Here is a 14,258-nt window from a genome sequence, read left to right on the forward strand (position 1 = left end):
ACCCATCGCTACAGTTGAATTATTTTAACTAGGCTTGTATAAGACCTGTCGTAAGTCGAAGTATGAGGTGTCTATGATAATAGTAAGTACTGAGTTTATTGTTACCCACAAAATTAATTGTACTTAGAATAGCAACTTGGCATTAACAATTCAGGGCTGTATATTCCACAATTTAATCATTTAAAATAATATATATCGTATTTGCGGCACGTTTCAGAGTGGTAGATAGTTTCAGTATCACCTTAGTGTAAGACCACAATTCAGAATCGAAAAGTTGTTTGAAATGGCTTTAGCCTCATTTGATGACCAGATCTGAATAACCAGGAACTTCCTTACCTTCAACCCCACCTCCTTCCCTTCCTTACTACCAGAGATGTGCTTTATTTCAAATAAATCCATTTCAAATGGAAATGCAAAATGCAAAATGGGTATTTTCCATTTTGCATTTTAAATGCTTTTCTAAAAACCATTTTGCATTTTGCATTTTAAATGCTTTTCTCAATGCATTTTCCATTTTAATTGCTTTTTGCAACATTCTTCCTACTATCTCCACTCATTTTTTTCATAAGCCCCAAATATCAGTCGGTCCTCAACCTCGCTATGAGAGATAATTTACATTTGTCAAGTTGCTCCCTGGTAGGAGCCCTGGCAATTGAGTGATACCATTACAAAAAATACTGAACATGGAGCCATGACGCTGTAATATTAAATATTAGATAGCAGTTTCTATGTTTTTACGTTGGCAACATTAGTCCCGCGCAAATTTTATGTGGTTTCATAATCTGTAGTCGTGGTGTTTTTGGATTTACCATCATGTAATATGTTTGTTCTACATTGATGTCCATTATTAAATGACAAAATTGTTCAAAAATCTATAATTTTTTTAATTGTTTTACCTGAGAAACCATTTTGCATTTTCAATGCATTTTGAAAATATGTATTTTGCATTTTGCATTTGAAATGCTTTTCTAAAAACCATTTTGCATTTGAAATGGAAAAGTTTTGACCCATTTCCATTTTGCATTTCAAATGGTTTTGGGTACCCATTTTTCACATCTCTGCTTACTACCTTCAGCCTCAAAACATACCCCAGTTAGGGATGCCATAGTCTCAATGGCTCCAGGCGGTTGGGAGGTGTTGGACCGGTTTTTTCTAAATTTAATAAACCCAAATCTAAAAATCTCCTTAATGGCAATAATTTCGCAGAAATTGTTGATGTGTTCAATTGTACGGCATATAGTTACAAGAAGACTATCGTAGCACACCTCAATAATATTAATAACTTAGGACGGGTTGTTTCGGAAAATTTGAACAATTCATCAAATTTCAACGCTCATTTTCCAGTTATGCGAAAGATTTTCAAGTTCTGTTTTTATTTCAGTTCTGTCAAGCAACTAGCCTATAATGATATAATAACAGAACTTGAATAGGACTTTCACAGAACCCTGAAATGAACTTTGAAATTTGATGAATTTTTCAAATTTTCCGAAACACCCCGTCTTTAATTGAGTTGAAAAAATAAAAAAAACTACATTGTATTGAGGATTTAAAATATGTTTGAAAATAAATTCTATCAATTCAAAATAAGCAGAAAAATGTCGGAATTCATCTCTCGTATTGTCGTACAATCATTTTTTGCAATTTTAAAATTTCAAGTCATTTTGGGTTTTCTCTTCTCAGATTAACAAGTTTCATTGACAAAGTTTCATCTTGAGAAAATACGCTGTAAAAGTTCATTTTCTAGTCAGATGAACCTTGCTCTCAGGAAAAATTTCGATATTTTTCTGCTTCAATGACATTTTTATTTTTAAAATAGTTTTTTGGGCTAAATAATGAATTGCTGAGTGCAATTATATTGTCTATGGTCGCACCTTTTTAAGGCCTTACCTTGTATGTTATCACCGCTCCGTCAGCTATATCTGTGGTTAAGTAGTGTACAAACTTTTTTGATACAAAGAGCTCGAAGATATCGATCTAGTGAGTAGTTTATTTGTGAATTATTTTCTTTAATTGAATGTTGTCTATGGATATGTTCGGCGTCACGTTTTCATTAATTCTCTTGCAGTGCAGTAATTGTTCTTCCTCCTTTTGAAAGGATTATCTCGTAAACTAAACAGTAATTGCATTAAGTTTATACTACCTGAGATTATGTCAATAGCCATCACATTCTTAAAGCAATGTTTTTTTAAATTTCAACTTGGAATTGACAACTGCGATTCGACTTAAGTAGGTTTTTGCTATATTGACCTAATAACACGTAAGCTCCTTAATATTGGTGCTTGTTTATTGTAAGAATACATCGTTTAACGCTTGATTGATCAGTTTTTACAACATTTGCGATATACATACTGAATTCCCCAACACCAACCAAGTTAACTTGAGTACATGAGTTAGTTCTTCGTTGATTGACGGACGCTGTCAATAATTAAAACCAAACGAATCAAGTAAGTTCATTTAATCTTCATCCTGAGCTACATAAATTCAATTCCATTTGACAAATATCATTATCTCACCACCATTTTTCTTGCATTTGCACCCAATGTCAATAATAGATGTCAACAGGTTTGTTTTGTTTTTAGCCCTTGAATTAATAAACCAGTTTTGTTCATTTTAAGTTTATATTTGCAGTTTTAATATTATTATTTCACAAATATGAGAAAATTGACACAAAATTACACCAATTGATTAAATTTCTGGTTGTCACATTTGTGTGGAACATTGCGATTGTTTTTGTCAAGTCTTTACTGAGCAGTCGCTTCAGTGGAAACCGCGCTCGTTTATTGCAGAATGGTACAGAATTATCATATATAATTATTGATTATTTAAATACTTACCGACTTTTTTGTGGGAAAGAAATCACCATGCTTTTACCGTCAAGGGTCCTAATTCTTATTTTCCATCTGTGATCAAGATTGATCATGTTGGATACTTAATGAGTTGCAGTTAGCATGAGCGTGGATAGTACTACGAGCTGTCAAATCGGAATTATCAATATCTACCTGCCTGAAGAGAATTTTAAAAAGAATTGTCATTGAGATGTTAACGATTCTTTGTACAAAATATGTGGTTTTTAATTAAGTACGTAGGTATTTAAGTACCTAATTACAAAATCTTATCATTTCAAGAGATTTTTTTTGTTTAATTTATTCAATAAGAGACAATTAGATCCCTACGTTTTGGACGCGAGGCTTACACTGTTAACAAAAGTACTAGTTCAATTATTAATATTTTTTTTCAGTTCTACTTTATATGAGTTGAGATCGATTACCATAATACAACAGGACGCTATCACAGCAGTGACATGGATCTTACTGACCCAGAGAGTGTTTCCATCAAGACGGAGCCAAGGTCCCAGGAAGAGGGCGCAGGTGAAATGCCGTATACAGATGTGAAAATCCACCTACCGGCTGTAAAGAAGGAAAGTTTGCAGTTTGCTGAGAGTGTACAGCCAACCAGTAAGTTGCATTGCGTATATTACAAAGGTGTTTCAGATACATGAAGTCAGTGAGTCAATTTGGGAGGCGGAAATGGGTATCGCTGCCCCGGGAACTATTTATTTTATAACCTAAACCGCTGCCATAGGTCACCCCAAGTAGGTTTCTACGTTTGGTGGCTTAGCAGGGGTGTCTGTGGTCACGGGGTTAGGATTGTCAAGGTCTTGGCGGTAGATGCATTTGCCCATCTACTGGGTGAATCGAGTTAGACTGGCTGAGGTAGAACCGCATTGGAAGGGGAGGATTCAAACGTCCATCACTGCTAGACACATTTTCCTTCAGATTGATACCCACCTCAAACCATTTCTCTTCCCAGAACATCCTCTCCTTCCTTTCCCTAAAAAGACCCTCCACAAAGACAACATAGGCCCCGAGAGATTTTTTTCGTCAAGGCCTCCTGTATGTCTCATGTTTTGATTTTACCGTCGAATTATTGCTTTTCGAGGAACTGTCGAACTAAGAATATCGTCAAACAATCGCCGCAACATATAATTTTATTAATAAAATAAATAAGCCCACTTTCCGTACTCTAATAATCGTTTTGATGTTTGTGCTATTCCTAGATTTTCGGAATGATAGTTCTAATGTTAATCTCCAAGATTCTACCGCATTCTTTTATATGTTGTCGTTCGAAGATTGGATTATATCGGCTGATGTGCTCTTTCTACAGAAAATTTCTCAGCTCCTATATCATGTTTAGACAATATTGTTGTTATGAATTACATTTCCTGTATGTCTAATAATAATACGAAAACACTCATTTCTTATGACTTGTATTGTTTTTTTATTGACTCTTCAAAAGTACAAAATCTACCCTACTTTTGAAATTTGTATTAGCTAGAGCTAAGATACTGTCAGTCGTTTGTCAGCGGTAGCTTAGATACACAGTACAGTCGAACTATAAATAAAATTAATCATAAAAAATGCCACTGATGACAATAATAAAATAATAAAAACTATAACATAATATACGCCTACTCAGCTATTCCAATTACAAGTAATTCTGTGAGTAGCAATAAACTCACTATAAACCTGTCATAGGTCGAAATATAAACTTCGACTTATGACAGGTCTTATACAAGCCTAGTATAAATTAGTTCAAATATTGTTTCACTGGTATATATTTCTTTTGAATTATGCATTGTCTTGATATTATTCATTATTAAAAACTGCATCACTTGCAATAGTGTTTTTGTGTACACATTAATTTTTCTTTGATTTATTGCTATTATTATCCTGTTTATCACTGTACGCATGTAATTCGATTATCACTGTATTGTAAAAGCCACTAAGTGGCGTTTGAATTGAATAAATACATTTTAATGTCATACTTGGCTTGTCTTGACAAATCAATTTAATATTATTCCAGGTAGCATTACTGAGGAAACTGTCCCCATCAAGGCAGAACTAGGACCCGGAGAGGAAGATGGAGCGGGAATTCCTTATTCGCGAATAGACGTTGACTTACCGGATATTAAACGGGAATGCTTAGAGCGTTCGGAAAGTATCACTCAGGCAACAGGTAAAATGGGTTTATTTTGCCTGAATTCATTTTAGTAATTTCCTGATTAAATGTTGGACAACTATTTATAAAGCTTTATCTGCCATCTTTTTCAGACTTAAAAACGGACACGAAGACGCAACCTGGAGAAAAACCGTTTTCGTGTTCTTACTGCAACTATTCTTGCTCTCAAAGGAGACTTCTAAAATATCACATGTTTACCCATACTGGAGAGAAACCTTATTCATGTACCCTCTGTAACTATTCATCACCTCTAAAGGGGCAGTTAAAAAGTCACATGCTTACCCATACTGGAGAAAAACCTTATTCATGTTCGTATTGCAACTATTCATGTTCTCGAAACGGAAATTTAAAACTTCACTTGCTTACCCATACTGGAGAAAAACCTTTTTCTTGTTCCTTCTGTAACTATTCATCAACTCTAAAGGGACACTTAAAACGTCACATGCTTACACATTCCAGACAAAAACCTTATACGTGTACCGATTGCAGCTATTCGTGTTCTCAAAGGGGAAATTTAAAACGTCACATGCTATCCCATACTGGAGAAAAACCTTACTCATGTTCTTACTGCAGCTATTCTTGTTCTCAAAAGGGAAATTTAAAAGATCACATGTTCATCCATACTGGAGAAAAACCTTACTCATGTTCCAAATGCAGCTATTTATGTACTCAAAAGAGCTCTTTAAAATTTCACATGCTCACCCACACCGGAGAAAAACCTTATTCATGTTCCTACTGCAGCTATTTATGTTCTCGAAAGGATAATTTAAAAAGTCACGTGCTTACTCATACTGGAAAAAACCTTATTCATGTTCCGACTGTAGCTACTGATGATCTCAAAAGTGACTTGTAAAATGTCACATGTTGACTCATTGTATAAAATAATCATTCACGTGATGCGATGGATGTCAAAACTTGTAACTTCAATTCATAATCGTTTGTTCAACACTGGCCCCGCGCGCCTTTTTACCTTCCCACATTCCGGCTAAAATCGCACAGAGAGTACACGGAGATTGGGTCGATACAATAAAAGTTTTTATTTCGAATCGCTCTAGTGCGAAAATGTTGCTTCCTATAAGACAAAGAAAATGACATCTTTTTTTCGCACACTGAAATTAACGAACGACGCGCAATGGTTTGTTATGCAATGTTTATGAAAATTGCCTTGCCTTAATGCAGGAGGTTGATTCGATATTCACTGATTTTTGGAATTAAATACACTAAAATTTGTAAAATTGATAGACATATTTAGAGATATCGTGTCAGTGATAAAACGAAATTTACGTAAATACTTGTGAAATATGCTGAAATGTACGAATTCACTACTTCGTAGAGAATCAACAATATTTTTCTAAATTTCTCAATTCGTACTTTAATTATTACATTTAATTTTATATTTTATAAACTCCTTTTAGTTGCTACTTATGTTAATCGAACATGATACTAATTAAGTAAATATTTTTTGTATTATATTTATGTACTTTGGAAAAGATATATTAAGATATATTTTTATCTCTTATTCGTCTTAGGTTTGTACTATACATAAATAATTATTGTATATATGTATTTACTTGCTTGTGTTTATTATGTGGTTATTATATCATTGTTATTATTTACTTATAAGATTTTTTATATAAACTTTGTATGCTTAAAGCCTGATGAGAGTTTGGCTTGTGTGTCGAGTGTGTTATACTTACCTGTATAACAGCCAATGAATGTGTATAGTGTAGGTTATGATAGAGTGAAACAGATGTAGTTGATAATTTAAGTTTATTGCAAACACGTTACACTATTACACGATTAGAATATCAGAAGGATTTAGTAGGAATCAAGAGATGTCGACCGCCAGGTCAGATCAGAGAAACAGGAATGCTCGTCGGTAATGGATTGGCAGCGAGCTCTGTTTCACGTCGGGTTGCCATCCGTGAAACAGTGTTTCCGTATTAAAATATTATTTTAGGCTGGCAGACAGTTCTTGCCCCCACATACCTTCCCCCCAGTGTCAACGATACATAAAAGAAAAAATTAGGGGTTCTAGAAAAAATATATACATATCACAAAATTTGCATGACGTCGGTTACATAATATAAACAAATTCGGTGTGTGACGTCATCGCAAAATAACATAAGCCTATGCGTTCAGAAAGATATCTCTTAAATGGTGAAGTTACTTTATGAACAATACATTTATATGTTTGTGAACGCATAGTCATGAACAAATTCCTAATAATAACATTATTTGAAAGTTAAATCCTTTTTTTAAAAATGTGTTGATATAATTACATGTTCGGAGCATGTACTGCATCTACGAACTGTATGTTTTTCTTGGAGCATTTACTGCATCGACAAAATTTTACATTTATAATTGGAGCATTTACTGCATCGACAAAATTTTATATTTATAATTGGAGCATTTACTGCATCGACAAAATTTTATATTTATAATTGGAGCATTTACTGCATCGACAAAATTTTATATTTATAATTGGAGCATTTACTGCATCGACAATTGTATGTTTTGTATTTATTTTCAAAACCAAAAGTTGCAAACAGAGTGCATTTAATACTTTAATGTTTGAAAACAATAAATGGTATTACAACATTTGACACAAGTGGTTATTATTTAACTTATCTAAACCTTTTTATATGGTAATGCATCTACGAACAGTGTTGTCGGAGCATATTATGAAATTAAGCATAAGTTAATTATAAAATAAAAAGTAGGAATCTATTTCCATTTGTATATATTTTTAATAATGCGTCTACAAACAGTGTTCGGAGCATGAGTTGTCAATTATTGAGTTATTTTAAAGTTGATTATTCTAAATATTATTTATTACATATTTAAATAACTACAAATTTGTCTTATAATATAGGAACATGATATCAATGTATAAAGTATGAACATAAGTGTTTCTTCAATCTTTGAACAAAAGGAAACGACGATTAATGTCACTATATTATAAAATTATTTATATCCGTGTTATGGAAAAAAGGTGTAAAAAAGGAAAAAAAAAAAATACATATTTAAATGTTTTTGTAAAAGTACATTTAGCAATAGCATGGCTGTGAGTACATAACTCTAAATGTTTATCTTTGAGATTACAAGGTAACTAAAAATATAACAAAAAACAACTGTCATATGTTCGTAGAATGTGTTTGTATTGATAATATTATCAAATGGCTATGTTTTCTTACGAACAAATGACAATGGTTCAATTCTGTAAAAAAATTAATAATAATACATATATGTCTCAACGACATGTTACATCGGATGCATAATTGGGAATATTTGATGTAGCATGGTTAAAAGTATTTATATTTATAACATAGTCATCACATATAGTGGTAAGTTATTTCTAAACAAGATTTATACAAAAGTTGTCGCATATAGCGAAATGGATAATTATCCAAGAAAATATATGTATATGAGTTTGCACTATAATATGGTAAGTGAAAAGTTAGCTAGGTAACTTTGTGCGATTACATGGTATTACTTCATGGTTTTAAAGGATGAAAGTATTCACCGTAATAAGGTTTTTTATAAAATGATAAAAAACGTAGTAATTTGCAAAGTAATTATAATATAAAGGTCAGGTTTTCATCAAGAACTTGAACGCTTAAATATTATCTATGTAACAGTAATTTAAAGAAAAATAAATGTAGGTATATGAAATTCAATCTTTAAATCGATAGCAAGAGTAGATTCTTAATCAATGTTTCTATCATGAGTTACAGAAAATTTATGTGTGATGCCAATTTGGCGATGTGTGAGAAAATTATGTCTTTTTTATGCATTAGTATGTACCGTATCTTTTTGGAAAATGGACTTGTCGGCCTGATCTTGTTGTTGTTTTTGCTTCAGGTGAGTCTGGAATAGATACATGATCTGGAACATTTTCCTCGGTGGGAACGAAGGCTGGTTTCAGGCGGTCTATCGAAACGCGCTTAGGTTTACCTTTAATGGTGATGACATAGGTCTTGTCATTTCGTTCCTCGACCTTATAAGGTCCCTCGTATGGGTTTTGTAACGGTTTTTTAACACTGTCTGTCCGCAGAAATACGTGCGTAGAAACGGGAAGTTCCGAGTGTACAAAAAATTTTCTTGAGCTGTGATTAGAGGTAGGGGTTGATTTAATTAATTCAAATTTCCTCTGTAAACGTCCGATATAAGTATCGGGTTCTTCTCGTGGAGTACTTGTGAAGAAGTCGCAGGGAAGTTTAAGAGTTCTTCCATAAGTAAGTTCGGCTGGCGAACATTTCAATTCTTCACGAACAGTAGATCTCAGGCCAAGTAATATAAGTGGAAGGGTTTCCATCCAGTTTTGCTCACCACTTGCCATGAGAGATGCTTTTAAAGTACGATGCCAACGTTCTATAATTCCATTCGCTTGGGGATGGTACGCTGTGGTTCTTAAGTGTTTAATTCCGAATTTCTGAGTAAGCTTTTTAAATAAATGGCTTTCGAATTGACGACCCTGGTCCGAAGTTAAGGTTATCGGTACTCCATGTCGTGCGATCCAGTGGTTCGTCAGTGCTGAAGCTACTGTCTCGGCTGTAATGTCCTTTAAAGGAATTGCCTCGGGCCAGCGGGTAAATCTGTCTATTATGGTTAATAGGTACTGGTACTCGTTGCAAGCTGGCAATGGGCCTACGATGTCAATATGTATGTTGCTGAAGCGATCTTCTGGTAATAAATACGTTGCCGGGGGGGCAACCGTATGTTTGGAGATTTTTGCTTTCTGACAAGCGATGCAGTGCTTCACGAAGTATCTTATGTCAGCTTTCATGTTTGGCCATACAAATCGTTGTTTGATCGTATTAGTTGTTCCTGCGACGCCTGGATGACATACGTCATGTATGCTCTGTATGACAGTTTTTCGCATGTCTAGTGGTACAAAAGGTCTGACATGACCTGTCGAGATGTCGCACCATACTGATGTGTCTGTGCCAGGGATCACCATTAGTCGTAAGGATAGGGAGGAGTCATCTTTTGCCTTAATTAATTCGTCGTCTTGACTCTGCGCTTGTCCCATTTCCTTGTAATCAATAGTAGGACTATTAATCTCTTCAACCCGAGATAGAGTGTCAGCTACTGTGTTTTGGTGTCCCGAAATATGCCTTATATCTGTAGAAAACTGCGCAATAAAATCCAGTTGTCTCTCCTGGCGTGGAGAACTAGACGCTCGTTTTTTATTGAAGGCAAAGGTGATAGGTTTATGGTCAGTATAGATAGTGAATGTGCGACCTTCTATGTTGTTTCGGAAATATTTTACAGCTTCGTAGACACCTGTTAGTTCACGGTCGAATGTGCTATATTTACGCTGCGGTGTTGTAAATTTCTTAGAAAAAAATCCGAGAGGTTCCCAAGTGTTATTTTTAAATTGTTGTAAAGAAGCTCCAATTGCCATGTCAGAGGCATCTACCATGATGGCAATTCTTGAGTTGGGATCTGGATGTACTAGGAGGGCTGCATTCGCGAGTTGGTTTTTACAATCATTGAATGCTGCTGTCAGCTCCTCGTTCCAAATGAGTGAACGCTTGTCGTTTTTCTTGTATCCTTTTATACAGTTAAATAGTTTTTCTTGAGTGTTGATGGAATTTGGGAGGAACTTGCGATAATAGTTCAACATTCCTAGGAAGCGTCTTAATCCGTTGGCAGTTTTTGGCAGCGGAAAGTCGGTAATAGCCTTGACTTTCTCTTTGATCGGTGTCATTCCCTCTGAAGTGATTGTGTGACCTAGAAAGTTAACAGTTGTCATACCAAAATTACACTTTGAAACGTTTATAACGAGGCCATTATCGGCTAGTCGCTTAAATAGAGTATCCAAATGTTTCCTGTGTTCTTCTTCGTCTTCTGAGGCTATCAGGATATCGTCCAGGTAGACAAAACAAAAATCAAGGTCTCTGGTAACTGCGTGCATAAATCGTTGAAAGGTCTGTGCAGCATTTGAGAGGCCGAATTGCATAGATGTGAACTCATATAGGCCGAATGGTGTGATTATGGCTGTTTTAGGGATATCCTCTGGTTCAACTGGTATCTGGTGGTACGCTCGAGTGAGATCTATAGTGCTGAAGATTCGTGCTTTCAATAGTTTGTGCGAAAAGTCGTGAAGTTGCGAAATAGGATATTTGTCCGCCACAGTTTTTGCATTTAATCGCCTGTAATCACCGCATGGTCTCCACTCTCCATTAGGTTTCCTCACCATATGTAATGGGCTTGCCCAATTACTTTTAGATGGTCTACAAATTCCTTGTTCCATTAAGAATTTAAATTCTTTCTTAGCAGCTTCCAAAAGGGCTGGTGCCAGTCTGCGGGCACGTTCTGTAACTGGGGGTCCTTTGGTCTCGATACAATGTGTGACCGAATGTTTTCTAATTTCCGGGATTTTCATATTTGGTCGAGTTAAACATGGGTATTTATTCAGGATATCGCCGTACTTTTGTGATGATGCTATTGTAGAGATGCCAGAAGTAGGTCCTTTGAAAGTGGTGCCTTTGATGTGTAGTCCTGTCGATTGATCCAATAACATTGCTTTCCTTAAATTCACCATCAGGTTGTAGTGATGGAGGAAATCAGCTCCGAGTATAGCTCTCGATACATCCGCTACGATGAAGCGCCACTTCATTGCTCGGCGTAGACCGAAATTGAGTTCTGTAATTTGTGTGCCGTATGTTTTAATAGGTTTACCATTTGCGCCATATAATGTTGTTGGAAAATTGTCAGAAGTTATACATTTCGTACGGTGGTCCTTATTTCTAGGAATAACGGAAACATCTGCCCCCGTATCTACTAGAAATTTCTGTCTGGTTTCCAAATCGTAAATGAAGAGACGACAACTGTTGTATGGAAGTTCACACGTCCCTACTGTGGGCTTCCGTTGGCGTTTCCCGCGTTCGTGCTAGCATATGTGCATGGCTTGTAGCACCGGTAAGCCTTGTCGCCGTACCTTGCATGCGGTTGGCAATATCCGAGATTCTTTATAGGAGATTTGCCGCGAGACCTGGACCTGGGTCTCCAAGCGGTAGTTTGCCGAGAAGAACTTGTTGGTTGGGAGTAATCTCTTCGACGTGGGCTTTGGTACCTGCGGCCACGGAAGTTGTGAGACTGGTCGTCGTTCTGATTGCTTTTCGACAATTTAAGTTGTTTCACTTCTTGGGTTAAAGAAACAATCTGGTCTTGTAGATTTTGTAGAATGGTGTTTAATGCTGATTCGGGATGCGACGGGCCTGGTTTGTGGTTTTCCTCCACCGCGCTGCATTCAGGTTTCTGATAGACCTCTAAAATTTTATCAGCGGCCGAAGCTAGCTGATCTATATCGTTGTCGGGAAGTGCTGATAGAATTGCTTGGGCGTGTTGAGGTAAGCGCTGCAGCCAAAGAGTCTTCACTATCGCACTTTTGTTAAGCATTGGTCCCGCCAATTCTACCATATGTCGTAGAAGTCCAGTGGGTTTTCTGTCTTCTAATTGGATTCCGGTGAGTAGACGGGTCAGGCGTTTTTCTTCCGAATCCTGCAGGCGCTCAATCAATGCAGTTTTTATTCGTACATATTTATCTTTAGGCGGTGGTTCGATTACTATATCACTAACCAATTGTAGTGTTTCGGAGTCCAATGCCGCGACGATTGTATTGTATTTGGTAAAGTCTTCCTTAATTCTGGAATTCGAAAATTGTGCTTCTGCCTGGGCAAACCACAAGGCTATGTTGGTTTTCCAGCAAGCTGGTAGGCGTACAGATACATGATGCACGTTTGCTTCCGAATGTCCTGCGCGTTGGTCTTCCATTGTGTTCAACTTATCTTGAGAAATTGTTACAGGTTCTTGAAACGATGAAGGTATGTTTGTTTCTTCCGATGAGGTCATTTCCAATAATATGTTACGTAATACGTTATGCAAGACATAAAAAATCCAAAAAAAAAACTAGAGAATACTGTGTAAGAATCTATTCCATCTACCGGATATCTTAGCAAGTTATTAGCGAGTTCGCGTTTGTATTGTATTTTAGTGAAGACGCAAACCGCGTCACGTAAGTTATTGTGAAATACCGATATGCAAATATGGCGCTATTATTATATAGTGCAATAATAATTTAAATTTGTTATTACAAAATAGTATGATGTTAAATTACCTCAAAGTAAGGTTTGGCAATTATTGGACAATAACCTTAATATCACTACAATAATGTATATCTAAAACATGATTATGTAGGTATGCTGAACAATTCATTGTTTTGCGAAATGGCAATAAGAAATCGTGATATAGGTTACTTGATTGAGATATGTGGGTAGGTTGGCTTGTTCAACTGCAGGTTGTCCACGTGGATTGTTGCGTCATCTTCCTTGTCCGGGGAGTAGATGCTGCCGTTGTAGGTTGTAGTGGGTAGGTTGTAATTCATCGCAAGATTATGATGCCATGGTTAGCCACGTTGTTGACAGCCTGATTTCAGGATCGTTCTCACTGAAATTAATTTTAACACGCACTTAATTTTCATAAAAATAGTAAAACATTTCAAGCTAGGGATTGATTGACAAAATAGGGTATTGATGGGAACTATACCACGTGTATATTTCCTTAAATTACCGGGACATTTACTAGCATTTATATTAAAAAATTGATTTGTAAGAGATATATGAATTGGATTTTACTTACTGATCTTGCCCGGGATTGCTGTTTCTCTTTTCTGATCCTTGGCGGTGACGGAATGTTGCAAAATGATTTTAAAATACTAAAGTCGGTATATTGTTCTGAGTCGATGGGTCACCAATTTGGCTAGGTGTGATGCGTGTGTTATACTTACCTGTATAACAGCCAATGAATGTGTATAGTGTAGGTTATGATAGAGTGAAACAGATGTAGTTGATAATTTAAGTTTATTGCAAACACGTTACACTATTACACGATTAGAATATCAGAAGGATTTAGTAGGAATCAAGAGATGTCGACCGCCAGGTCAGATCAGAGAAACAGGAATGCTCGTCGGTAATGGATTGGCAGCGAGCTCTGTTTCACGTCGGGTTGCCATCCGTGAAACAGTGTTTCCGTATTAAAATATTATTTTAGGCTGGCAGACAGTTCTTGCCCCCACAAGAGTCAAAATAAAATATTTTAAATGTGAAAATAATCAAAAATGTGTACTTTGCCCTTGTTCACTCTTTGCTTATCTACGTTATCTTACAAAAACAATCTATTCTCTGGTTTCGCAAATAGTCAGTTTTCAGTACAAAATAGCAGTCCACAAT

The 14,258-nt window shown here is 35.9% G+C and overlaps 1 long non-coding RNA gene across 1 annotated transcript; it reads left to right on the top strand.

The window, feature by feature from the left end:
* The first annotated feature begins 3,342 nt into the window (after nt 1-3,342).
* LOC149409000 (uncharacterized) lies at nt 3,343-6,454 on the top strand. The gene is made up of 3 exons (XR_016305313.1): nt 3,343-3,455; nt 4,864-5,016; nt 5,112-6,454. It is a non-coding gene; the product is annotated as an uncharacterized LOC149409000 (long non-coding RNA).
* The last annotated feature ends 7,804 nt before the right edge of the window (nt 6,455-14,258 follow it).

This window comes from Hesperophylax consimilis, unplaced genomic scaffold, assembly GCF_061612785.1.
Source record: "Hesperophylax consimilis isolate HC1 unplaced genomic scaffold, BYU_Hcon_1.0 scaffold_39, whole genome shotgun sequence".
Taxonomy (NCBI): domain Eukaryota; kingdom Metazoa; phylum Arthropoda; class Insecta; order Trichoptera; family Limnephilidae; genus Hesperophylax; species Hesperophylax consimilis.